Below are 27740 nucleotides of genomic sequence, written 5' to 3'. Positions count from 1 at the left end.
TTTTTAAATACCTGCCAAAGTGGGAACCACACAAGCACTTTTTTGACTCTGACTTTGTGATAACGGAAACACTGTTGGATCATATTTGCCTAAATGATGGTCAGACAAGGGTTTTTTTTTCTTTGTTTTGTTTTTTTTGCCAAAGTGAAAGAAGAGGCCTCAGTTTTGGTGAGAGACAGAACGAGAGAATCACCCTCCGGGGGGAAGCGAGAACTAATGAGTGAGCTAAAAAGGACAAGATGGAGTGATCCTCTATAAAAAGACTAGCAGTAATCTCTTCCTCTCCTCCCTCTCCTCTAGCCTTAATGTCCTAAGAGATCTTGGCTCCTCCATAAAGCCTGCTGCCTCCACACATCAAACAGAGCTGATTAGAACAGCACACCTTTGCTGGAATTGAAGCTTTTGGATAGGGTGCAGCAGAAGTTCAAGGGAGAATGAGTGCTACGAAAACCAGAAGGCGAAGGAAAAAGGCTCTTGAGGTTAGTTAGATACACCTGAGTAACAAATAAAGAGTATAAAAAGAGTATAAAGAGTGGCTTTGAATGTAGGCCAGTTGTTGCTTTGCTACAGTATATCAAATGGGATAATGGCAGACCCCCCCCCCCCAGAGGTGCAAGCTATGCATGAATCTAATAGCAATCAACAGATCGTCCTGTTCATTTAAATCAGCTTGAGCGGTCACAGCGAGGAGCTGGGCGATACATGGGCACAGTGGGGAAGCCAAGGAGAGGAAGGGCTGGCGGAAGATGATGGAGCGAAACCACTGAGCTGCTGTGTGAGCTCGCTGTCAGGGGTGTTGTTTTATTAAGACACCCAAACTGTCAGGCTGGGTATCAGGAGAGCGACCAGGCACATGACAAGACACTTTCACTAACATCCCAGTGACCCCTCCTCTTTCCCTTACCGAAAATAGCCCCGTCCAAATTTAATGCTGTCTCTGTCAGACCTGGGTGGGCATCGGTGCTGAAGGGACTTTTACTTTTACCAGTCACGAAAAGTGAAACACTCACCTGCAAAGCCCTGTGGGACTGTGGAGGTGGGCTGTGACATGCAATAGCTAAGTGGGTATGTAGAGGTGGAGAGATGGAATGGAAAAGAGGAAGTGTTATCTCAGAAATCCCTCCACTAAACAGACGCACAGGGTTAAGGGAAGAGGTCAACAGTGTGGGAAATGTGTTCTTTCACTTTCTTACTGAGTTAGCATTAGCATGTTTAGCATTTAGCATTAGCACTGACTTTGAGTAGAATATAGGAAAAACAGTTAGCATGACTCAACCTGTCCACAAATAACATAATCAGTTTATCAGGACCTTTAAAGCTCTTTTTTTTAAATACATATATTATATTTTGACAGATAAAATAGCATAACCCGAACTTGCTTTAACAGCAGTTATGCTAGCCTAGCTAGCTGGGCAGTGATTTCCTGAAATACTTCAGTTAGCATGTACTAAATTCACAAATCCTGCTTCTTACATTTCTATAAGCATCAAAACAAAACAAAAAATAATTAATAAGTCCAAAATAATAATTCTCCTCTTCTTTCCCACCTTTGTGTTGTAGTTAAGCTAACCTACCTACTGTCATCGGACACTTTATACCTGTTCAACCAAACGCAAATATCTAATCAGCCAATCACATGGCAGCTCAATGCATTTAAGAGTGTAGATGTGCTCGAGACCACCTGCTGAAGTTCAAACTGAGCATCAGAATGGGGAAGAAATTTAGGCAATTTAAATGGCTCTGAATCCGGCATGGTTGTGCCGGATGGATCAAAAATTCCTGATCTACTGTGATTTTCCCGTACATTTCTAGCGTTACAGAGAATGGTCGGAAAAACAGAAGATATCCAGTGAGCGATAGTTCTCTTTGTTGATGCAAGAGGTCAGAGGAGAAAACTAGACGGCAACAGTAACTAAAAAAAAACACTCATTAAACGACGATATCCGTCCCCCAAGGTATCCGCTTTGTGCCTTATCGTACCAAATGAGCATGACTTAAGCAAAACATGTTGCCGACTATGTGATTCAAGCTGGGTAACGCACCCTGTCTCAAAGCTCAGTTTATCTCAAACCGGTTTCTTGAATGTGACAATGAGTTTACTGTACTCAAATAACCTCCACAGTCATCAGATCTAAATCCAATAGAGCACCTTTGGGATGTGGAGGAATGCAAGATTTGTACAATGTGTGTGCTGGCAACAAATATACAGCACCTGTTTTGTTATCATGTCAAAGGAATGTCTCCAGCACAACAGGGTGTCCAACCCAGTGCTAACGAGGTGTACCTAATATTGTCCCCGATATTTCCTAAAACTTTTAAACTAAATGCAGCTATTGATTTGTTTTAAACTCTTCTTTGAGAGCTATATTTATTCTGTACCGTTGATACCAAATTTTGCAGGCGTTACAGATGCATGGAGAAATCATAGATGGCATTACCATGATAATGCAGTTCAAGAGAGTGACGAATTGCCACTGAAGACATGAATATTATATTGGAATAGATGGGCGTTGGAGCTATATATAGTGCAGTGTCACAGCAAGCACCACATAAAGCACAGGTACACGCACATACAGCGCGCAGACACATTCCAGGTGACGTAACACTAAATAATTACGGTTACATCCGCTCGATGTGTCCTTGTGTGGAGTTTTATTGTGCAAGTTTACCCTCAGCTATAAACAAATGGCTTAAAACTGCCTGCCCCTTACTGACTGTGAGAGTAATTAGAGTATGAGACTGTTAACACATGCTCTCAAAGAGAAATGATCACGTATGACCTCAACGGCAGAATGGAAACTTTTTTTTTGGAGTCCCGTCTGCAAAAAACGTTCACCTCGAAAACACGCCATCTTTGATGATTCTAATAGCATATTAGCTATTGGACACAAATTTGCTTGAGGTTAAAATCAATAATCATCAAATCAACATAAAGAAATGACTAAGCAGCATTTTCATAAAGCTGCGGGAGCACTTTCACATCAGGTCCCCCTCGCGCCCCACTACCCACTGGGAGAAAATGACCACAAACACGTCATAATAAATCTATCCCCCAGCAAGGTGCGGTTGTCTTGACAACAACACTTTTCACAGAGGGTCATCATTATCAGCCGTGCACTACACAAAACAATGTGTGCCTTTTAAATAATTTGGTCATTTAGAGGGTTTCGATGCTGTCTGGTATCCTCGGAGCAGCCTGCTTCTGGCCTGACCATAGTTGCCCCAAGTAACAGGACACGAAAAACAAAGACGTGCAAAGTCAACTACCTCTGGATAGGATTCAAATTCAAGAACACTGCTGACATTGGCCGAAAGGATTTCACTGCCTTTTCCATTCAAATGACCTGTTTTGCATCATTTCAACAAGTCCAGGCAGGATCACGCTATGAAAACAAACGGCAGGGCTTTAAGCTAACAGAACCAAAAACCTGGCGGGGCTAAAGTCATCTCTGGCCACTGTGGTTAAAGTAACCTGAATGGTTGACGCTAAAGGAAGCCACTTTGGCTATGCAAAGCACTGCAGACAGACACGGAGCTTCAATTCTCTAACAGGCTAAAAAGCTCTGCAGCTTTGTAGATGTTCAGATAAAAATGGGGTCTATTATATTAATTTCCAGCTCTAAACTTTTATTCTTGGACTTCACCCAGAGTATCTATTAACCACATAAAATCCTTGCTAATCTTTAAGCAGCACCTTAAAGGTCGCCTTGTGTCTGCAACACTGCATCACTCGTCTCTTTAAGGCTCCCTTTCCTAAAAGCCTTTCGCTGATTGGCTGCTCCTTGTCAGGTAAACAAAACCTGGTGCTCGTGGGCATTGAAACTCTTTGTCTTGACATTGTGGACCTCCGGAAACAAACTGTAAACATTGGACACAGTTTGGCAATATAACGGTAGTTACACTTTGCGTTCTGATACCTCGATCTTGCTCTTTACAGATGGAAGAGCCGTGTCTTTTAGCATTACCTGCCCAGCTTTGCTATCGAATGAGTACTCTGAAGTGGCATGAATAAACAAACAATGAACCTGAGATGACCATATAAGGAAATCCTGTGCCTCTGACATCAATCAGACACAAGAGTAGAAAAACAGCACCTGAAACTGAGTGTTTAGCGCAGGCTAAAGCAAGAGCATCCGAGCATTTGGTCAGTGGCTGTGGCTACAATGTAGCTTGCCATCGCCAGTGTGTGAATGTGTGTGTGAATGGGTGGATGACTGGGTGTGTAAAGTGCTTTGGGGTCCTATGGACTAGAAAAGCGCTATACAAATACAGGCCATTTACCATTTACAGGTTTGTAACAGCACAAGTATCAGAGAAAAAGGAAGTATAATCGGTCTACTTTAGGATTCTTCTCGCGTATTAGCTTGAAAAATATCCTTCTGCCAAATGACACTTGTTTGTAAATCAAACGTTTTCTTTAAAGCCCCACAAAGTCATTGCCTTCAAGTGAATTAAACATAATCGGCAGTGACCACAAATCAGGCAAAAAAAAGGTACATCAAACGAAGGTCGTAATTCCACGTCAGAGTGCATTAGGACGTTTATCATCAAAGCGATGCCTAGCTTTTAATTCATTTGACATCTTTCAGCACTAATACAGTATCTGATTTCTGAGGAGCACTGGTACACAGTCACACAGCGTGACATCTGAAGGAAAGCAGCGGGTTACAGGACAAGTCCCTGAAATATGTTTCTACACAGAACAGAGACCAGGGCCATTATGTCTGTACCAGATTTTCACTTCATATCTAAAACCACAAGCCAGCAGCATGCATAAGTACCGCCTGCTGCTCTCAATGTTATTCAAATGACAGCACAATTCTATTTTCACCTTGCAACTAATGTGGCCATTACTCCTATGTCAGCAACATTTACTGCCCTTCCCTTTATGCTGGATATGCTAGAAAATGGGAAAATTAATTCTGGAACAAAAAATGGGGGTGGGGATTATCTTGAAATGTGTGTGTGTAGCTGCTGGGATTAAGCTCAAATAAAACAGTTCCCATCTGAAAAATCCCATCCCAGCAACTCTCACGAAACAGCCACATGAAGAATATGAGTCCCTGTGGTCTTATCAAAGAGGTGATATGACACATTTTCCCCACTGTGCCAATTTTTATGCCTTGATCATGTTGAATGCGATGTCACAAAATAGCATAAAAACATCAACGAGGGCCTGAAAAGCAACGTAAACAGTGTACACACCAAAAAAAAAGAAGGAAATGGAAATAGAAAGGCAAGTGCACTGCCAAAAGGAAGTTGTTAGGAGAAAGAGGAAAGGAAGGGTGTCTACACTGAGTCAGATGAAGGGGAAACAGGGTAGATGGATGTAGTGGTGTGTCTTTGTGTGTGGAAGAGTGTGTGTGTATGAGTGAGGGAGGAGGAGGACGTGGGGAGAAGGGGAAGTCGGCAGGCAAACCTATCATCCACGGAGCCCACCAGTAAACTCTGCAGGGCAAACAATCTCCCTAATTGAATTCAATCCAGGCTCACCGCAGGAGGCACCGAGGCTAGTGGATCCATTCAATATGAAGAGGGTTGCTTGGAGGTGGTGGCAGTGGAGAGAAGTGTGTGTGTGTGTGTGTGTGTGTGTGTGTGTGTGTGTGTGTGTGTGTGTGTGTGTGTGATGATGGGATGAAAAGGGGAGGGCTGGTATGGCAAGTGACACAGGAAAGGGAAAGAAGATAACTACAAGAAGCAGAGAGCAAACACAAGGGCTGCAGGAGACAACAACGGCAAACAGACGGGAAGAGGAGACAGGAGCCCGGCGCAAGGAAGGTTCTGGTGGTTAAGAGTCAGCAGTGAGGGGGTGCGGGGGAGCAACAGGCTCGAGGTGTGGAGAAATGGAAGCCAGCTGTGCTTTTGCATGATTACACCGAAAACATCATTTGCATCAGGGAATGAAATCCAAGCACGCTCCGTAGATACGTATGGTTACCGACCAAAAGAAAAGAAAAAAAAAAAACACCCTCCTCGCCGCCGCCGCCGGCACAAATTAGAGGCCTAACAGTGGTGTCCCACAGATTTGCATATGAAGATGAGCACCTATCGTGAATCATTTTCATAAACATCCTATTGCGCGCAGAGTACCAGCCCAATTGGCCCACATGAATGCTCTTCATTACTGTGCTGTGCTGGGTGGGGTTGGTGGTGTATGGGTTGCAGACTTAATCTGGGTTGTGCTGCATATTCATGACTTGCACGGAGTCGTTTTCAGGCCCATTTGCTGGGCCTGAGAGTTCAAACGCACCGCAACTGAAGAAAACACCAGCAACTAGAAGAACGCTAAAGACAACAGAAGTAGGAAAAAAAAATCTCACAAAATAAAAGTGTTTTTGGGGAGACGATAGTGTGACGGACCAGCTGCAAAAATGATAGCAACCAAAACATGGGAAGAATTGCACTGAGACACCCTTAAAAGAAGTAGGATTCACCGGTGTAAACGATAAGAAGATGCCATGGTAACGTGCGTTTTAATAAATATATTATCAAGTTAGCTTTGCTGTCTGCCAAATTTAGGTTACTCGTTTCGGTTTGCTTATGGTAGCTTTTAATAGCATTAGCTAACTTCTTCGCCAATGCTAACTGAGTGTTTGTGATTGGTCCGTTGTGATGTTGACCAACATTATTTTGATGATAACGCAGAGATATCATTCATATAATGCTGTAGCTACGTGTTTGCTATTAGCCATTTACTGTTAGCTTGTCTCTTCCACAGTGTGTCGTTCATCCCAACTTCCTCCCCTCGCCTTTAGCCAATCACGGCTGATGACTGCCCCTCCTGTCCCTAGGCTTCTTCCTGTTAGAAGGGAGTTTTTCCTTGCCACTGTCGCCAAGTCTGAGTTATTGTAGGGTCTTTACCTGACAGTATTATAGAGTCCCTTGAGGTAACTGTTGTTGAATTGAATTTGTGACTTTTTGTGTGCTTTTGCAGCATTTTTTTTTTTCGATTTGCTGGTGTTTTCTTAAGCTGCAGTGCGTCTAAACTCTCAGGGCCGCCGTACATTTACAGTCTGATGCTGTCAGAAATGCTGATAAAAAGTGTACAATACCTCAGTTCGAGAGAGGAGAGCGGTCCTTGAGTGCTGCTGCTGAACAAATCCCGTATATCACATTCCAGATAGGGAAAGCACTTCCTGTCCTGGAAGAGAACACAAAAGTTAGAGCAGGGCATACTTATGTTAGAGCAACACACCGACTCTCGCTGTATTCTCTCCAAACGGGCGACAGGGGACGCAATTAAAAGGCAGGAACCTTTAACGTCTGCCAACATGAAGAGGCATCTGCACGTCTACTGTATGACACAGATTTACTTAAAAAAAACAAAAAAATTAAAAAAAAAAAAGGAGTCCAAGCGTTACTTTCTCCAAGCCACATCACACAGACACTTTTTATTTTGCTCGCTTCTGGGTCGACCGTTATTAAGTGGCATCTTCATAAATTTTTCAGCTGCTTTCTGGTTCCCATACTGGTGCTACGGCCCGATTGCCGCTGTATGAAGTGCTATTCAGGTCACATCAGCTTTTAATGGCTGATTTATTAGGGCCCAACAGGAGCTTGGTGATGGGCTGCAGGACAAAGAGCCTGTTTTAAACTACATTAACACTCTGCAGTAAATATCCCACACAACATTAGCATTTTGATGGCAACCTCCCCCAGTCACCTTTCACACTTTCCAGTTTTCCCCTCGTTATCCCTCCCTGCCTCTTTAGCCATCATATCAATCCATCTTTGGAGTGCTTTCTTTCAGAGATTTCTCGTCTCCCATCCTTAGCGTTGCCCTGTTCACTATATATATTTCAACTGAACGCATTCAATTTATATCTGTGCTGGCACCATATCCGTGTGCGAGGGGTGAAGTGGTTAGGTTTAATTATAGACGTATTAATGAAGAGCATGCACACAGAGGTAAAATCAAATGGCATTCAGCGGTTCTGGGAAAGAGCAATTCTTCGGCATCCCTGATGAAACACACGACGAGCTGTTCTCTTTGTTATTGTGACGCAAAACAATCATTACATGATTTATAATTAAATCTCACATGCAATCATAAAACTGATGAGCACCAAAGCTTTTGTAATTGAGGTGTCTATGGCACTGGATGGTCTTGAATAATAAGCTAAAAACAAAAAAAAAAGAAAAAGGATTAATCGGTAGCACTGTGTTTACTATGCAAATTAGGTAGATTTTCCTTTTGACTTAATTAAAACAACCTTTTTTTCTTTCCTCTCACCTATTTGGGTTGTCCGCCTCATGTCCACGTCTCTTTTAAAAGCACTGGCTGTGATTTAAAATGACAGAGACACTGGGAAAACGAGAGTCTATAATTTGTGCATGTGTGCCAATGATAAAAAAAAAAGGTACTTAGTGAAATGATTCCTTTACTTCTGTCAGATTGTGCAAAGATGCTTGCAAATGAAAAGAAAAAGAATGGCTCTCAATTATATTGCCAAATTTCTAAATATTATCTAGGCACAATGGCCAACCGGTCTTGGCTTTCGAACAAGTGCCGGGGACGTGCTTCATCAAATCTGCTGTTCATTATGTTTGATCAAATTTGAGACTTTGGCAGAGAAAACAGATGCGATAGGTCAATTTAGCTGAACTGCTGAAACTAGTTTGGTCAACAGAGCATCTGCCAGTCATTTAGCAGGCCTGCAAGTGTTTGGAAAGGAGCACGGTCGCACCATATTGCAACAATCCTAACCACATACTGCTGCACAAAAAGGAGAAATCAATTGCACCGAGAACAGAAAGCAAAAATTATGTTCTGGGCGGTATGGTAGGCTTTCATCGTGTGCTTTCGCTTGATTTCACTTCTTTTTCTGATCAAACCTAATTAACAGTAATTACAGCAACTGGACAGAGCTTTAATTTTACACATTTACCTCTTATAAACTCCTTGCTGCTCTCCTTGGTCTTTCGCACTCAGCAGAAACACTATCAGAGCCAAATTTACTGCTCTCGTCCAATCATTAGTGTTAAAGTACTGGCAGTAGTTGGGAGGTGAGGCTTCCAACACATCATCAGTGAGTTCTGGACAGAGAAATATACATCCATAAGGCTGAATGACCGACGCATTATCTGGAAAATCACCTAATTTTCTTGTTGGAGACAGACACTACCAATGTCTACTTTACCAGTGTTGCATAATCATATACATTTTTTAACTGCAAACAATCATGCCACCTTATCCATATATTAGCTGCTCCTTTAAAGATGAGTTTTTAAAGGATTGCACTCAATTAGCAGCCTAGAAAAACATAAGAAAGTGTACATTTACAGTAGTGCTGTGAGATACTACAGATTTGGTATCGATCCGATACAAAGTAAATACAGGGCCAAAATTACCGATACTAATACCGATACTAATACCGATACCAAGTAAACACGGGGGCCAATATTACCGATACTAATACAGATACCAATACCAAGTAATTACAAGGCCAAAATTACCGATACCAATACCAAGTAAACATGGGGGCCAATATTACCAATACAGATACCAATCCCAACTAATTACAGGGCCAAAATTACCAATACTAATACCGATACCACGGGTTTTAACCTACAAAGGCAGCTCATGTAGAGTAGAGAAATGTGTCATTTATGTGATAAATTATCCTCTATTTGCAACCTCTAAAAACACTTTAATGACCACTAAATCAGTGTGATTTGTACTTTCCACAGTATCTTGTTAATGCAACAAAACGTAACATCTTTTGGCTTTTCATGTATTTTGAAACTGGGTTATTTGGAGTCCTGGGGCCTGTTCTTCGTACCTCGCTAAGTAAGTTAGCTGGATTAGATTGTTGACGATTTTGCGTGATCCTGGATCGTTCGGTTCCCCGAAGCTCATCCGGGACTTGCTGTCATAGCAACAGAGCCGTAAGCGTAAACCTGCTCGGGAGCAGGTTTACTTTATGTAAACAGGATTAGATCGCGGCCACGCAGGTATGTCCGCTTCATTTATACGAAAGCAACAGCGATATTCCACCACTGTTTCACCATAAATAAATAACATCAATGTAACTAAAGATAATGCAGCACTTGATCCTTTTATTGATGTCACACAGATACATACAGGTCATTTCCTAAAAAAGGGAAATGTACTATTAACATTCTATTACATGTATGTGATTATTACAGATGTAATTCATATTTCAGAGTAGTAATTGTAAATTACTTCGTGTAATCAAGATGAGAGACCACGGCTATAAAAGCGAAGGTGGATTTGGGAAGCCTGTCGCAGCCATGTCCTGTCCGTATACGCGACCAACCCATTGCGGAAGGTGCAAGATTGATAAGGAGAGTCCTCAGAATTCAGCGTATATTGCGGGACAGACAGGATCCTTTAGCTCAGCGCGACAGTGTGCTCATAGAGAGATATCGATATTCCCGTGAGGGTATTATTCACTTAACCAACTTGTTGACGAGGGGGTGCAGGACCACCACCTGTCTTTTTTTCCTCTGCCCTTTTCTTGGTTGCTGTTATGAACAAACTAACAGAGTATTACAGGCCAGTATTACCTTGCCAAGAGACGCAAAGCAATCTAAGAGATAAATATTACCATTCTGTAGAATACTCCTGTATTCCACTTTTACTTGTTCCCATGTTCTTGTGGGTCCTGTTGTGGCTCTAATGTGAAAGGGGATATAATATAACATATTATAATATAATATAATGCCATATGATATTGGACAATATAGTGTCATATGATAGATCTACCCTACCGCCTACTGGTGTTGGCCAGAGGGGCCGATGGCGCGATATGGCAGCCTGGCTACAACCGTAGCTGCCTCCACCAGTGTGTGAATGTGGGAGTGAATGAATAGTGGTATCGTACAGCGCTTTGGGTGCCTTGGAAAGCGCTATATAAACCCAATCCATTATTATTATTATTATTAAATTACCTACGAGTTTGATTTGTCAGCAACTTTCTGCCAGCCCCTCTCTCCTTGCTTTTGCAGCCTTTGCAGTGTTCTCTTGCGTTTTAATTAAACTCTGAAACTCCTGAAATCCCTCAATCAAGAGTTCTTGCTCTGCTGCCGGAAAATACCGTGCACGCCCCTTCGACATTTTCGCCGACCAATCAGCGGGTTGCCGATCAATGTTTCTACTATCGATGCGTAGCCCCTTTTACGACACCCAGTGATGTCACATTCCTGCGTCCAGCTGTACTAATCGTCAACAGCAGGTGTGTTCGGGGAACCGGATTAGCGAGCTCACGGTTAGCGCGATAGTTTGGTCTTGGATGTGTCATTTGATCTTGGATGTAGTAAGCGACGTACGAAGAACAGGCCCCTGGAATGTGTATCAGCTATAAATAAAACAGACTTGACAATCAACACAAAACGGTTCAGACAGTTTTCATAATGCGTGATTTCCAAAAAAACAACATGTACTTAATAGAGTTCAGTGGGCTGCATTGTAGAAACAAAGTATCGATCTGATCGCACTGGTATTGATCCAAAACCAATACCAGAGCTGGTGTCTGGTTTTGAGCCACCCTCTAATTTCACCCTCAATAAACATGAAGCAGTAATTTTGAGTAAAATGCATCTTTCTTACTTTCTTTTTCTTTCTTTTTTACTTTTTTTTTTTTTTTAGAAAACTGCACATCTGAGTAAAATACATGTGAAATATATACAATTAAAGGTGTCTTTATTTGCATAATTAATAATTAAGTATAATGTGATTGGTATCCATTCAAGCTTATACCAATCAACTTCATTTGAACAGACTGCAATAAATTCAACGATTTTAAACAGCTTTTTGATTTCATCCTTTTATTTACAGGTTGAGCTACATTTACCGCAGGCACTGCAACTTTACTCACTGATTATTTTCATCTTCCTTTTATTGCAACTATTGTAAGAACCTCAATTAAAGTGGGGCTTGTAAGGTAAAGCTGGAAATATGCCTATTTCTGTCAGAAATCATGTGCAGAAACAGTCGTTTTGGAGAGATGCTCAAAGCAGCAACCTGCTGGCTGCTAGTCATCTCCTCTCATCTCTTATCTTTGTTGCCCAAAACCAGCCCTGAACCTGCCCCGTAGTGTGTAAATCCTTGCAGTGGGATGCATTTAAGGGAAGAATTTCTAATTCTAAAAAGTGTATTTTTGTTACTTATAGGTATAATTGTTACTTGTTAATAAAATAATCCATCCGTGATTTAAAAAGCATCCTGACTTTAACTGGAAGTAAGCAAGACGTGAACATAGCATGTTTAATCAAAAAGCTTGGCATTCTTGCATGCACAGAAAAAACGCTTTAGTCTGTGCATGCTTGCATTTTAGAGTTTTGCATTAAAACATCCGAGTAAAGGCTGGTATTTCTAATAATGGCAAGTAGAGAAAAGGCTTGCATGTTAAGTAAAAGCCTGCTGAGATACCGTTGTGAGACAACTTAGACTGAGATTAATTTTACATCCTGTTATTAACTTTTCACCGGCTGCTAAGGATATGCCACCAGTTAGAGCAGGAGGCACCGGGAAAGCAAAGTAAAAGAATTTTGTTGAAGTGCCAAGAAAGCTAGCCAGGCTCACTGGATATCCACAAGTGCATGATTGCCAATTGGTGAAACGCATGAGCGCAAAAGGAGGCTCTGTACAGTATGTAGCAACTCCACTGCATTAAGACAGAGAAAACTGCTTCTTTTCTTTGTTACATTATCCACTGTAGCCTGTTTCTTTTTTTTCCCTTTCAGTCCCCTTGGCAAAAGGAGTGCTTTCCAAATTACAAAGTGATGAAACACAGCATGACTATCCAGCTTTCGCTGCCATGAACTTAAACCTGAATTTGATTTCACACCCCAAAAGTGATTCATTGTGGTACAGTGTGCTGAATATCACTGCTGAGTGTGGTTGTAGAGCAGCAGGCCATATTTCTGACCACGCCTGACAGTAATATTGGGTGTAACCGTGCTTTTCTTCTGTGTAAGATTTACGGTTACACCGTGGTTTGTAATGTTAATTTTAACAAAACTAAAGAAGGAAGTGCAAGCTATCCCGGCCTTATGACACTCTAGTGTATGGCAGCAGCATTTTTCCTCACGTTTCTGAGTGTGCATTTGAGCCTGGTGGCAGCTGTCTAGCTTTTCCTTCAAAGGACGAGTAAACGAGCTGACTTCCCGGCCTTAATTATCCTACAAAGTCTCTGTTGATAACAGCAAAGTGAATTAATCAAAGAGCACAGAGCTGGCTATTGCAGATTTAGTTTAGTATTTATGTATACAGTATAAGTAAGTATGTAGAACACTTTAATCTGAACAAGCAATTACACACCTACACAAAAGCATACAAAACAACTGCTAGCTTATGTTGTTCCTGCCCAGATAAAGCATTCAGCCCGAGTGTGTTGTTTCCAACTACCAAGAGCTAAAAATAAGAGGAGAGAAAGCAACACAAGCGGCACAAGACAAAGTAGATTTAGCCACAGCCGCCTCACCGACTACATCAGTGTGCTTTAACAGGACAAATCCCAGAATTTTGGAGGCAGCAAGCGATGCTTGAACAGCTACTGTGTGAGCACTGCTAAAGAAAAGTGCCTACTCTACCTGCTTGCGGTGCCAGACAATGAGATTCACTATATAAAATGGTCCTATATTACAGAATGTAAATACGTCAAGACACTGAATGTAGTGGGGTTTATATTAAAAGGAAAACTACATTTGCAGTGGCCTTCCTTTCTATGGATTGCTTCTCTGCTGTCTTTGCTACAGCTCCTGGTTACCTAAGCATTCATACTGTCTTAACATAGACAACAAATCACTTTGAAGAAAAGTTGTCCATTACAGAACTTTTTATTTTTTACCCGTTTATCATCATGCATCAAAACAACCCGTTATCAGGACATGGCGTCCCAATATGAGACGGCAAGCGGACGCAGGCGGCCTCTGTATGACTGATCCGAGTCGACAGCCTGTGGTGTGTCTTTATAAAAGCATTTATTGAAGCACAACGCCACGGCCTGCCGAAAGCTCATCAAAGAGTGGCTTATTTTATCAGCCAAGTGGAAAATGTGCTGAGAGAGAGAGAGAGGATATAGTGAGGAAGTCAGCGAGAGTAACTAAGCTATTGTGCCCATCGCTGACCCAAACACCCGCATTACAGTAGTCACGGCGGCTCACCACAAAAGCTCTAATCGGCGGAGCAGGCCTTTAAATTAAATGACCCTGTAGTTGTGACACTGTAACTGACAAGCCGGCCCGAGCACGCCGGGGCCAAAGGCAAAGGAGATATGGCTAATGAACAGAAAATGTATTGAAATGGCGGCATCTTTTACAAGCCCAGACAGCCTTAAGTAACCTACATACTCCTCTGTGAAGTATGTAATACGCCATGTTGGTACTTATTCGCCTACTTGCAGCTATTTCATAGATTATACGGACTTTAAAATGAGCTGCTCTTGGAGACAGAAATAACCAGGCTTCATAAAGATTCCATTTGCACCCTCAGGTAAACTGCACTTCGAGTATAACGTGCCATGACACTCACCAAATGTAACTATTGCGGCTCCGTGTGGAGGAAGCTTCGCATAACCCAGGGGTGTCAGACTCCAGGACTCGAGGGCCGGTGTCCTGCAGGTAGATCTCACCGTGGGTCAACACACCTGAATCAAATGATTAGTTCATTACCAGCCTCTGGAGAACTTCAAGACATGTTGAGGAGGTCATTTAGCCATTTCAATCAGCTGTGTTGGTTCAAGGACACATCTAAAACCTGCAGGACACCGGCCCTCGAGGCCTGGAGTTCGACACCTGTGACATAACCGATCGGCCATTGCATTAAAACCACGGACAGGCGATGTAAAGTAGTGTTGCTGGTCTCCCTGCACTGCAATATTCAGCCGGGAAACCTAGCATTCATGCCTCCCTCCCTGCAAGGCAACGCTACAAACAAACCCAGGAATACCAGAAACTGGAGCGTAGGGTGTGCCGAATAAACCTGATCCACGGACGGAGCTGAAAGACCAACGGAGACCCCCATAGGTCCTCATATGCCTTATAATATTATCCAGATGATTTTGAAGTGCTTAAATCTCACTGATACAATTAACAAGTCAAACTGCGAAATAAAAACAAGGGCTCCGTTCGTGAAACGCGATTTTAATGAATTATACTGCACACCACGGTCACTTAAGAAATCACGGTGAGTCAGAGCCTGCTCGTTCTGAGGGGAGGGAAAGCTCACCAACTGAAATCAATGGGCAGCATTTATAATGCATGGGCAGCATCTACACTCCCAAGGGTCACATTAAATTCAAGGGAAGCTGATAACAATTGACTGAGGTAGCTGCCAACTGCAGGTAGATTATGTATAGTTACGTGTCTGCTTCCTCATTGTTGAGGCTCACTAATTCGCTACCTCTTCGCCTCTCTGTATCCCTGCTTTAGCTGCCGTAGATCCCCCCCACCCCCACCCCACCTCACCCACTCCCCCGTTCTTTTCTTCTCACCTTTTCCTTTCTTTTTTTTAAGCCCTCATCATTTCTATCATCTTCTTTATGCTTTCCCTGTAGCTCCCATTTCTCTCTCACACCGCTCTGGCATACAAATGAGAAGAGATGATGAGGGATGTACAGCATTGAGCACTACAGTGCATCCCCACAAGACCTTCTCATACACTGGCCCTAATTGGTCTTAATTGGAGAGGGACGAACACTGGGATACGAGTCTGTAGGTTAGTCTGCGCCGCATGCACGCGTACTCTTGTTTGCGAGCTTTTGTCTGTGGACATATTTATTAAAAAACGGGGGGGGGGGGAAGAAAAGCACAAACAAAACAAGTCGATGAACACATAGCCTCGAGTATAAAGCATTCAGCTAAAGTGGTACGCGGCACCTCGATTTTAAATTTTCATACGTGGGTGTATGCAGGCTCATGCGTTTGAATATTTATGTAAATATCATGTTTTTGTAGTCCTCGGGCCCTAGATTGCTTCTCAAGCCACAGCCAGATTTCTGTGTTATCACATGATCTCACCAACAAGCCAAGCTCAGAGAGGCTTCTCTAAAAAACAAACAAAAAAAAGCAGCCAACGCCAAACGTGCAAAAACCTATGGTCAAAAAATAAAGCTGTCAAAACACCACATTCACACCACAACTCCCTCTTCAGAGCTGTTTACCTTGGTAGAGCAATATCATTATTACTATCACACACGTCTTTATTTAGAATGCATATATATTCCCACCATGATGACCAACCTTGCAACAGAACATAAAAGTCAATAGAGGGGAAAATTGTATGGGTAACACTAGTGGGACTTGACACGTAGGTCCTTCACGAGGGTGCACGGCGCGTGCATCTACAATCGAGGCATTTAGCATTTTTCTTTGATGATAATGTCACACGCAGAGGCGCGTTTGTTCTGTGAAGGGCTACCGGCGCAAGGCCACAGAGAGAGAGAGACAGATAGGGAAGATGCAAATGAGACGTCATAAAACAGAGGAGTGCGTTCGACAGATCAGGACGCACGCTTGGGTGCTTTTTCCCGCGTGTGTCAAGTCACGTAGAACCGTGACATTTTGGAACGATTTTAGATAAATTGGCCGGTTGTTGAGTCTATGAGAGGTCCTAAAATAAACCCAAGCAACCCAAGAAAAAAGTGAAAGACAATTGGATCTGATTGAGAGCTTAAACCTGTCAGCTTTCTCAGAGTTGTAATGACTCAGGGCTAATCGCTTAGACTGCTAAACAGCAGAAAACTGTGAAAATTACCCTTAAAATTCTCCAGAGCCACGAATCTTTTTGTACTATTGAAAATAGCAGCTCCAAAATAATTAATCAAAACTAATTAATGAGTCATTTTCAAATTAGTTACTTTTTAACTGGATAATCTTTTCGGAGCTAACGTTAACTACGGTATATGTATTTCCCTGTGAGAAAGGGATACTGTGGCTATCCCCGAAGCAGGCCTCCTCTCCGCTTCAAGACCAAAAATCTGCAACTGATTGAACCTGTGGATCGAGTTACAGGTAATTTACTCCTGAATGCAATGGGAAGGGGGTCCCATGTGCAAATGCGTGCACCCCGACCAACCTTTCCTGCCCTTGCCGTCCCCATCCAGTCAAATATGGAACTTGACCCTTTCTGAATTCTGAAGCCGAGCTCCACACTGAATATAACTTTTGGCTTAGCGAGCGAGGCGTGTTTCCAATAAACTCCAACTCTATAACGGTGTGTGTGTGTGTGTGTTTGTTGGGTGCTGCTCCATGTGAATGCATGCATGCTCTGTGTTTAGGCGAAATTCAATTGTGTGTGTCTCTGTGTATACACGCCCGCGTCTTTACATAGGTCCAAGTGATTATTTGTTCATGTATCACTGCTTTTCGGATGTGTGCGTGCGTGTGTTTCTACGGGTGTGCAAAGGTTCAGCGATCATGTGTGTGCTGGAAGGAGGGGGTGGCTGTGGAGTGCCGCAGTACCCAAGGCGCCGAGGACATGGCTTGACAGGTGTGTGTGAAGGAACCTAGTGGTCTGCAGAACAGCAGCGGGCGGCAGCACAATGTGCCCATTCAGGCCTGGAAGGAGACAACCGAGATATCACAGGACCCCTGTGAGGTGGGGGTGGTCATCCGGGGGCACGGCAACCTTTCACTCTGACTACAGAGAAAGACATAATGGCATCGCCGCAGTAATGGGCTGTGTGACCTCACGCTGGGGAGCTGTCCACTGATATGTGACAGATTGAGGTTGTCTACAGTTTCTGCGCTGATAACTTTGACTCCTCGAGCTAAAAACTGGGTTTAATGTGGACCAACAGGTCTCTGTGTGGATGAATAAAGTGGGCATGTGAGCCTTGTCTTTATTTATGTAACAATGTAGCCATCTTAAACAAAAGCTCAGGGTCTAAATGCTCCAAAAGCGGCTTCTGACAGGTTTTCTTCGCTTGGTTCTGTATGATGTCAGTGAGAGTGGATATTCCCAATATGGCTATCTCCCACAGCGGGTGTCCCACCTACCTGCTGTGGAAACCTTTTGATCAATTTGATGAACGTTAGATAAAAGGAGGGGGACGGGAGCTAAAACAGCTCCTTTTAGACAGTGGATGAACTGAGGCAGCGGTTCTACACCCTACAGGTGAGGCCCAGAGGACAAACACTCCTCACTCCTCCTCTATGTGCACATGTAACCACAGTAATTGGACTCGAGTGAGAACCAAAATAACTGCACCGAGACCCTTCAGAGTAGGTGTGCGTGTCCAGAAAGGTGTCACGTAAATAAGAAGCAACTCGAGTCCACTAATAAACATATCGAGGTGAAAATGAACACAATAGCTGAGGAATTACCAAAGGAATACAGAAAGTGCTTGTTTGTGCAGTTGCATTTCATGTTTTTCATGTTTTTTGATGTTCGTTGCACAGTCTCAGGTCACGCGGGGAGCAGTCAGAAAGTCACAAGCAGATGGTTTAATCTGCACTGGGACTTTTATTTTGGAAGTTGCCTGTACTCTTTCTGCTTTTCCTTTGACTTCCTGCCCTCCTGGTTTGCTCTGTGCAACTTGACTTGGCTTCTGTCACACACACCTGCTTCTGGGACGGTTCTAACGCAGACATTTACAGCCAGTGTATTGAGTGGGCACAGTTACCTCCAATACTCATGTCAGAACTCAAACGCAACACTGAAGCACCCAGTGAATTCCTTGGATCATACAGATCAGACTAAGATTGGTAACTTGAACTCGGAAGAGCGAATAAGTGCGCAGTTGTACACTTCATCATAATATAGCACAGTTTGATTTCCATTTCATCCATCCACAATATGCAGCAAGGCCTAAAGTCCAACGTACACCATCAGTTACTCTCCAAAACACTTCAACAACTAATGTAAGTGCTTTGACTCATTTCCAGCTCGGCGTTCTCGCCTTATTTACAAGGAGGACCAAAGTGACAGCACAACGCACACCAGCGCGCACGCGTACACAGACAGATCAAAGCAACTCGCATGACAAACCACTGTGATACACAAGCTAACGGCAGGATGTGACAGAAATGGGCAACGCGCGGAAGAATCGCACGACAGTGTGGTCCATACGTCTTTAACGCACATCTGACAAGAGCTTTTAAAACGCTCGCACGCACACGCGCGCACACAGACACAATGCCACCAGCACTGCTATCCATGCAGAAAATTGGACAGCCATCCTTCAGCTCCGACATAAATCTGTGGGGTGGCAAAACGCATCGGAGAGCAATATAGCATAGAACGAGTCTCCGCTGAATCCAAAAAAGTAATTGAATCGGGGATGTTGACGGAAAACACGTCTTTGGAATTTGATGCTCGGCAACACAACGTTTACAGGGAAGATGCGGGTAGGTGCTGTGAAGGGATCAAACGGCAAATTATCACAGAGAACGGGAAAGTAACCAGCGAGTTTGAAAGGTTTTTGTTGTATGTGCTGTTTGTCCTTCGTGCAAAGCTAAAACCCCTCAACTCCCGATAACGCGCCTCTTCTGTAAGATTTCCTCTGCTGCTCAAAATATCCACTATCAGCCGATAACCTTAACCTAGATACAATGTTGCCACGTACTGAGCGGCAAAGGTCTCTTCCTCCGAGTCCCAAGGCTACCTGCCAGCTAAATCACATTTGTAGGGTCATATTAAACATGTAGCCCTGAGGGGAGAAAAAGCCCAGCAAATAATGATGAGCATTTTTCTATTACTGAATGCCTGCATTGCATTATTTCCATGCTTCTGCGGTACCATGTGGCGATGGACTGTTTTATCTTACTATATGGGCTGTAGAAACAGGTTTAATTCTTCGCCAGCACAGGAGGAGATAAGCTCCAAGTTTTCATCAGGCCACCTGCAAAGACCAAATGTGACTGGATTCAGTGAAATGAAGAAAAAAAACCCCAGTTGCTAGTCTGGGCAAAAAAAAAGTTAGAAGACAGGGCGGCACAGATTCTCTACCTTACATGCATTTTCTCTACGGGGTATTGAACAAAACAAGGATAACCTTTACAATACAATCTAAAAGTGCCTTTAACCCCTCCTCCCCAAAACCCACCTGTAATGCCAGACTGTCACTGACAAGAAACAAGAAAATATCATGGACGTGAGCAGCAATCTGTTCAATCACAAACTGAAGACATACTGATGTGAAAGCTGCTCTTTGATGCAGGCAGCACATGTGCCATATCTACCTGTTTTCGGTAAATGCAAAAAAAGCAAACACTGCATCTGGTTTAGCCAAATATCCTCAGTGCACAACGAAGTGTTTGCCGTTTGCTTGGTGGATGGTTGTGTTGGATATCTGACTTTATCAATTAAAGACAACATTTCACCTCCAGCCACAGACCTGCAATTTCCCTTTCATTAACCGTAATCCTTCTTAAACTACGACCATGTGTTTTAATTGTCTTGCCCCAAAAGCGTTCCGACATAACCAAGTATTCATCCTTCATGAAAGTTCATTTCCCATAACTACGAAACATGTAATAGCTGCCAGGTGCAAAGTTAGCCAAAATAAATTACTGAACATTTAAATTAAAATACTTTAAAAAGAAATAGCATTGTATAACTATCCAATGTTCCAGAGTTTCACGAGTTCTTCCAATGTGCTCACATTTCAAATTAGTACATTTTACCCTTTTATTTATTATTATAATGTGATAATAATTGTACAATGAAGTGAATATGGAATAGCGACAAATGTGGTGTTAAGATTAGTTTTTTGTATCTATAGGTTTACAACTATAGATGGTTGGATGGTTGTGTTGGATATCTGACTTTATCAATTAAAGACAACATTTCACCTCCAGCCACAGACCTGCAATTTCCCTTTCATTAACCGTAATCCTTCTTAAACTACGACCATGGGTGGCTGTAGCTCAGGTGGTAGAGCAGGTCATCTACTGATCGGAAGGTTGGTGGTTCGATTCCCGGCTTCCCCTAGTCTGCATGCCAAATATCCTTGGGCAAGATACTAACCCGAAATTGCTCTCCGATGCATTCATTGGAGTATGAATGTGTGTCAATGTCAGTTGTGCTTGTGTGAATGGGTGAATGCACAAGTTGTGTAAAGCGCTTTGAGTGCTCAGAAGAGTGGAAAAGCGCTATATAAGAACTAGTCCATTTACCATTTAATACCAATATTTAATAAGTTAAAAATCAGCTATATTGGACTATATATACCTATATGTCAACTTGTGTTTATGGTGTTACAAACGCATGTCGCCAACATACCCCTAAAACGACTGAAATTGGCAAATAGCTAAAATCAGCAGATAATATGGGTCAGGCCCTAGTTCTGCTGTAACACTGCACAACTCCTAACTACAGAGTTTTCGTGATGGCAGATTAATTTTCCACGGACTTCACAGGAAGTGAGTGGTTGGCATTAAGTGCCCTAAATATGAAGTGTTCACTCAGCCCAGGCAGCTCTTGCCTAAAATATGTCTGAGACGGACTAGCTGCTGGTCCGTGCGAAATATAAGAAAAGATGCTGGTCCTCCAGGAATCGGGTTTGTGGACCAGACGACATTTTAACTGGGCGTGATAACTTGTTCCATCCACGCAGCTGAGGTAACAGGATAGCGAGACACCAAATGGCAAAGCTTTCCACAGGTCTCAGAAACTGTTGACTGTCAGCATCTTTCTCGGTTTCAGTTACATGGGTTACGCATAGGTCGAGAATGAAATTTTAAAACAAGGCTTGTAGGTCGTAAGATTGGTTCAGCATATTTTGAATTCCATTAAAATTGTATATGAAAACAAACTGCCGGTGCATGGTAACAGACACAACCAGACAGATGGCTGCCAGAGTGGGGTTTCTTATGCATGACGAATTGCCGCATCTGTTGGTGTGACTGTGCAAAGCTCGCGGTCGGGAAAAGTTCTCAAGAAAACAGGAGGAAGCGTCATCTGAAAACAGGCAAACAAAAGATACACTTGTCGTCTGACTCCGACGTAAAAGCTCTTTTTAGAGTCGTGTACCACAGCTGAGTCGGACAGGACTCCTACGAGAACCCGAGGGCACTCAAGGTGGCAGTAACTCTCCAGATACCCAGGTGAGATCACCAGACGCTGTGTCTGAAATGGGCACGAATCCTCAGGGTAAACGTGCAGAAAGAACTCGAGGGATCCATCCACAAGCTTTGTCACACGTTGTCATCCAAGTTACAAAAATCCCCACGAACGGTTGGCCAAACTTTGTCAGATGTCAAAACAGATCACAAAAATCATCAAAACCCCATCGAGATAAAGTGCTCAGGTGGCATCTTTCCAGACCTGAGTTCCTTTTCAATTCAGTTGTACTCCCTAATTGGATAAAAAGCATTGTTTGATGTGCATGCTCTTATTGTATTAAAAAAGAAAAAGAAGCAGGAAAGTCATACACGAAGCCCACCTTGTTTGTCTGCAGTGCAGCGATAGCGAAGGTTACAATTGTCTCTGCCTCCCTCAGAGGCGTCTGGAGATGCAGGGCGAAAAAATCGATGCACAAAAAGCACTTCATTCCAACTCAGTTTCAACCTTTACTGCCAGTATAATTAAAAGTGGCTTCTATGGACATTCCAATCCAAATTTCTCCATCAGCTGGATGTATCCTGCTCCAAGTCATCAGGACTAAATTCAAAGGGGAAAAAGGCTTCCCACAGGAATGTCATGGCATCACGTATGAAGGACCCGTCATTATTGAAGGTTGGTTATCGTCCAGCTGTTTGGTGACTGGATGTGTACAACAGCACCAAGAAATGGAAAAAGAGGTCGAGACACTGATGATATTAGCTGCTTCATTTTAACTCCTGTATTATTATCACAACAGGAATCTGTGACCTCAGAAAGCAATCGGAAAACCCGCAAAACCTTGTTTGTCGTGTTTAATTCCTATCAAAGCGACAGAAAAAGTGTGAAGCTAATTTTTTTTATTTACACGCGGCGTCCAACACTGATAACACCAGCTGAGAGACAGAAATTACCAAATTACCTGTGTGTCATGGCTGCATCCAAGCTGCTGGACCAATTATTTCTGCACTGCTGCAATTGCAAAGGCCTCTCCAGCTGTGTTTGACACAAAGCTGGCTTAGGGAGGCTTACTACTGACCAAAAACATAAACAAGATTACAGGAGCCTAACCTTTCAGAGCGCTCATGAGTGACAGCACAACTCACGCTAAATGGACCTTTGGTTTGGCGCTGTCAAAAGGGGCGGATTGTCTCTTCAAGACGAGACAAAAACGCTTCGGGATTGAACAGTCGGGCAACGGCAGAACAAGGTGATCCTTGTTGTCCATACCGATCGATGACGGCTTGTTCATTAGCGGAAACTGCACAGCACACAGAAATATTAGAAAAAGACAACAGCAGGTGCAATAAAACAGGATTACAGATGACTGCCGAGCTCCAGCATTCCACTGATTGCTTCCAAAGCAATAACTACTACCTTATTAATCATTAAGGGCAAAATGAATTCCACAAAGGGTTGACCTACATTGACCCGAGTTAACTCAGTTGTCTGCAGTTTCACAATTTCCCCAAGCAGGACTAGCATGCTTACTGTGTTAAGCTATTTGCTCCATGTCAACCTGACTTTTAGCTGCATTTATTATGTATGAGAGGGTTAAAAGGGGTCCATGAGAAGATTATAAAAGCTTAACATTTTGATGAGATTAATCTAGCTATCAATCTTTGCATGCACAGGGTAGTGAACCAATTATGATGTGGAAGTCAGTGAACAAATAACGTTTCCATCTTTGCATGACTGTATGTTCTGAACAGCTTCAAACGCATTAATTGGAGGGAGCATTATTCCTCTGCCATCCACCCTTAAGAAAAATTTATATCATAAGCATGTCAAGTGTTCTCGCGAGGAACAGAGAAGTGGAGGGGATGTGGGGAAGGGTCGGTGCTCGCAACTAGCGCACACTGTCAGAAGATAGAGAATCACTGTGGAGAGCAGGAAGGGGAGTGGATGTCATTTGCCTGGAGAGGCCGATCTGACATCTCAACTCCCACTGTCTGTCAGTCTGCCTTCCCCGTGATGTATGGATGTTATATGGCACCGCTCACCCAGCAGAACCAGTCAATACTACCATGCTGAGGAATGTTAGAGCATGAGACAATGGGAGCCTGTGACCCTTGTTATGGAATGACAAAACTCCGAGAGGGGGGGGGGGGGGCTGAAGCGATCTGGGCTTACGAAGAGGAGGGGGGAGGGAGGCTGTTTCATCATTCAATATCACATAGTCTGCAGTCCTGTGGTGGCATTTGAGAAATTGCACGTTGGAAAACAACTAAACAAAAACGGCTTTATGGATGCCATCTGTGGCTGCGTTTAGGTTGGTTTACTGGCAATAATCCAATGTGTATTTTAAATACAAAAATAATAGAAATCAAACATTGTCGGGTAAAGAGAAAGGGAGGGGGGGACCCAACCCTACTGGGCTTATTTTCTTTATTGCTTCTGGTATTTGTGTCTCCAACCAGCCTCCATCAGGACAGAATCAGGCTTTCAATGTACTGCATTAAGAAGTATTACAAAAAGACTGGATTACGTGAGGAAACAACATCGTTTAAATTCATCTGTGTGCACAATCTGTAGTACTACATCTGAAATAAGAACTTAACTAAGAAGGAAAACATTTTTGCTCTGCGTTTTTAGCCACATCGCAGCTAAAAAGTCACATTTCTACTTGCAGTCGTTAGGCGAAATGCTGAAAATTACCAAAAGGGACACAAAGTGTCGATTTCTTAACTGATCGCACACGTCGCCTATTAGGACCCCCGAGATGTGTTTGCTCGTAACGGAAGAGAGGGGTGAAAAATTCTGCACACCACATAAAACGCCCGATACGGCCCTCGAACCGAGGTGAGGTCTCTGCGCATGCAGGCGACAAGCAAAAGACCCCCGTTTCTCCAGCTCGTAGCCCACGGGGGCTCTGTTCCTGCCTGCACACCAGTGCCGTTATCTGCTGCTTATTATTTGGCTGAATGAGCCGGAGCGGGGCTCATGGGGCTCGCTTCTGACATAATGACTGATTACAGTCTTGTGGCTCCCTTCTAAGAAATCCCACTGTTGCCACCATTGCGCCAAGGCAGCTCAACATCACACAGGCGAGACCAATGTACGAGTGGAATCAGAGGAGGACGGGGGTGGCTGTTTTTTTTACAGTGACAGCATAACTGTTACCCAGTCACTGAGCTGTCATGACTGACAGAGACCCCGGTGGACACCTGGGTCATCAACCTACTTGTCATCAGGTGTCTTGTTAACAAGCACCTCTTGAAATAATAACTAGACTGCAAAGAAGAGAAAAAAAGTGGCTAAATAATATTCTGCATTTTTTAATTGGACCTCGAATAGTTAGGCTACATTTGCTCTTCTCCTTCCTGCAGGAATGTGATACATACTAATGCCTACCGACATCAAGCCCATAACATGAGCCTTCTATGTCTGGAATGAACCATCCGCAAAGCACAAAACCTTTTATTTCCGAAGGCACAATGCATTCTCACTTGTGAATATGAAATACAGATGCCTGTGTGACAGGAAGTCGGAAAACAACACAGAACAGGCGCTGTCAATAGCTACCGTTTCCAAACAAGAAGAGTCACGCTGTCAGCACTTTTCAAACGCCAGCTTTCAGGCAGTCAATTAGGTTCAAGGTGAGACAAAAATGTGTTGTCATTTAAACGGTTTTGCTCCATTGGGGCGGTGCATCAATTCAGTCATCTCCATTCCAGAGGTGACAAAGGGCTGGCAGGGAAGTTTATATTTGCCAGTAGATACACAGTTCTGCTGTCATTACACCAACCTGAGATGAAGTGGGGATTTGCAGGTGCGCACATTTAAAATGCGCCATTCCCTGCGAGCAAAGCTTCATAAAGACGGGAATAAAAAAACAAAAACAAAAAAGGGGGGCTACCGCCGAGGAAGCTGCTGGCTGAGGTGCAGCGCCGGCCCCCTCCTACTCCCACGCTCCTAAACCCAATCCCGTGCCATCGATTAGGAAAAAATCAATTTAAGTCACAAGCTCAGAGAGGAGACGCTAAAATGCTGCAATACATTTTGAAGTTGCAAATGGAATGAGGTTTTGATGAACTCCACGAATTCACCTTGGTTTAATAAATGACAAATATGCCCTCTCTTAATTAAGAAAAAGAGAAAACGACCCTCGTGCGATAGAAGCATAAATCTTTCAGCGCGGAGCTATCCACGTGTATGAAAACACTTTAATTATCTGCCTTCAAAGAAAAAAAATAGCGTCTGCTCTCAGGAAATCTTATCAGGTATGAATGGAGAAATGGTATTTTAATTTAAAAACATTAAGCAGGATATTGTAATGCACATTTCTGCGAGGCATTCATGTTTTGTGTTCAATTACAAGCTCTTTTGAACTGAAAGCATGTCAGAAAAAAAAATGTTATAATGGATTTTTTTATAACCCACAGATAACAGCGTAACACTATTAAAATTTATGTTTTTCAGTTTGCTCGGATCTTTTCAAAGATGTTGAACTGAAGCGTGGATAGATACCTGAACCGGCATACTAGCCTTGAGCCCGAGGACCCGAGGGTCGGAGGGTTCGTCTGTGCCAGGCGGGCAGGCGATTCAGTGCCTCACAACAAAGAAGCTCAAAACAGCTACAAACAGAGAGCTTAAGGAGACGAAACAACCCAAACTCGACATCGTTTAAATGGCACATGTACACGTCTGTGCCCAGAGGTCCCAATTACTTGTGGTACTTCTAGAGTTGGCGGAAGCACCTTTAGCTATCAGGGTCTTTTTCTGTGGGACAAGCTCCCAGGTTGGATTCAGGAGGCAGACACCTTCTTTACCTTTAAAAACAAGCTTCAGACCATCCTCAGGGCTGGACTTTAATCCTCGCTGCCATAAACTCCTTGAGTACTTCTCCGCATACATCCTCATTCTCTTTTGTCTTTTTTCCTCACTCCTCAAGCCGGTCATGGCAAACCGATGTCCCTTACTGAGCACAGGGGTCTTTTCCCATCAACGCAAAGTCTGTCGCCAAGTTGACTCAGAGAGGACTGTCAAAGCACCGGGGTTCGCTTTCTAACACTGCAGGACGGATTCAAGAGACGAGTACAGTTGTCCCTCGATATAACGCGGTTCACCTTTCGCGGCCTGACTGTTTCGCGGATTTTTTTGCTTTTTTTTATTACAGTGTATTGCGTTCTGCGTCCCAATCGGCTGTAGACCACCGTCAAACAATCTCCTCTGTGCCGTGTCTCCTGTACAGTACAGAATGGGGTCAGCTTGGCAACTTTACAAAAATCTTCGATCGCTAGCAGTGCGACTCCGAAGTGCTGTACCGCATGTTTGTAAGTTTTCTCCTCAACAAACACAACAATGTCTACGAAACGTTTTGCACCATCAAAGGCACCTGCGGTAGCACCCAAAAGGCAGTGGAAGATGCTAACCATTGCACAAAAAGTAGGACTTCTGGACATGCTAAAGGAAGGTACAAGTTAACGTATTTTTCGGATTGTAATATAATACTGGACAAAGGTTTGAACTTGGCTACTTTGCAGATTTCACCTATTATTTTTAAAATGTAACTCCCGCGATAAACGAGGAACGACTGTATTGTTAATTTTATATCACTTCCTGGTTTATTTCTTGATTCATCATCAAAAAACATGAATGCAACCAACCATTTAGCGATACCCCTTTTTATTCAAATGGCTAGACTGAGAGGGGGGCTAAGTTGTTATGTGCAAATCTGCACCTGATATTTGCAGATACAGCAGCCAGAGAACAAGGAAGCTATCTTCAT

The 27740-nt window shown here is 43.2% G+C and overlaps 1 protein-coding gene across 20 annotated transcripts in view; it reads right to left on the bottom strand.

Annotated features, from left to right (window-relative positions):
* LOC113018655 (adhesion G protein-coupled receptor L3) overlaps window positions 1-27740 on the bottom strand; it is a 272591-nt gene that overhangs the window by 236270 nt on the left and 8581 nt on the right. For 4 of the 20 annotated variants that reach the window (XM_080290285.1, XM_080290286.1, XM_080290289.1 and 1 more), the window contains exon 1: window positions 7053-8336. The gene's annotated coding sequence lies outside the window, so the exon portion shown is untranslated. Of the gene's footprint in view, window positions 1-7052; window positions 8539-27740 lie in introns of those variants that run through there. The other 16 variants (XM_080290287.1, XM_080290288.1, XM_080290291.1 and 13 more) reach the window with 8 other exon arrangements.

The sequence above is a fragment of the Astatotilapia calliptera genome, chromosome 3, assembly GCF_964374335.1.
Source record: "Astatotilapia calliptera chromosome 3, fAstCal68.1, whole genome shotgun sequence".
NCBI lineage: Eukaryota > Metazoa > Chordata > Actinopteri > Cichliformes > Cichlidae > Astatotilapia > Astatotilapia calliptera.
The sequence above is the reverse complement of the archived record's forward strand: the minus strand, read 5'-3'. Positions and strand labels throughout refer to the sequence as shown.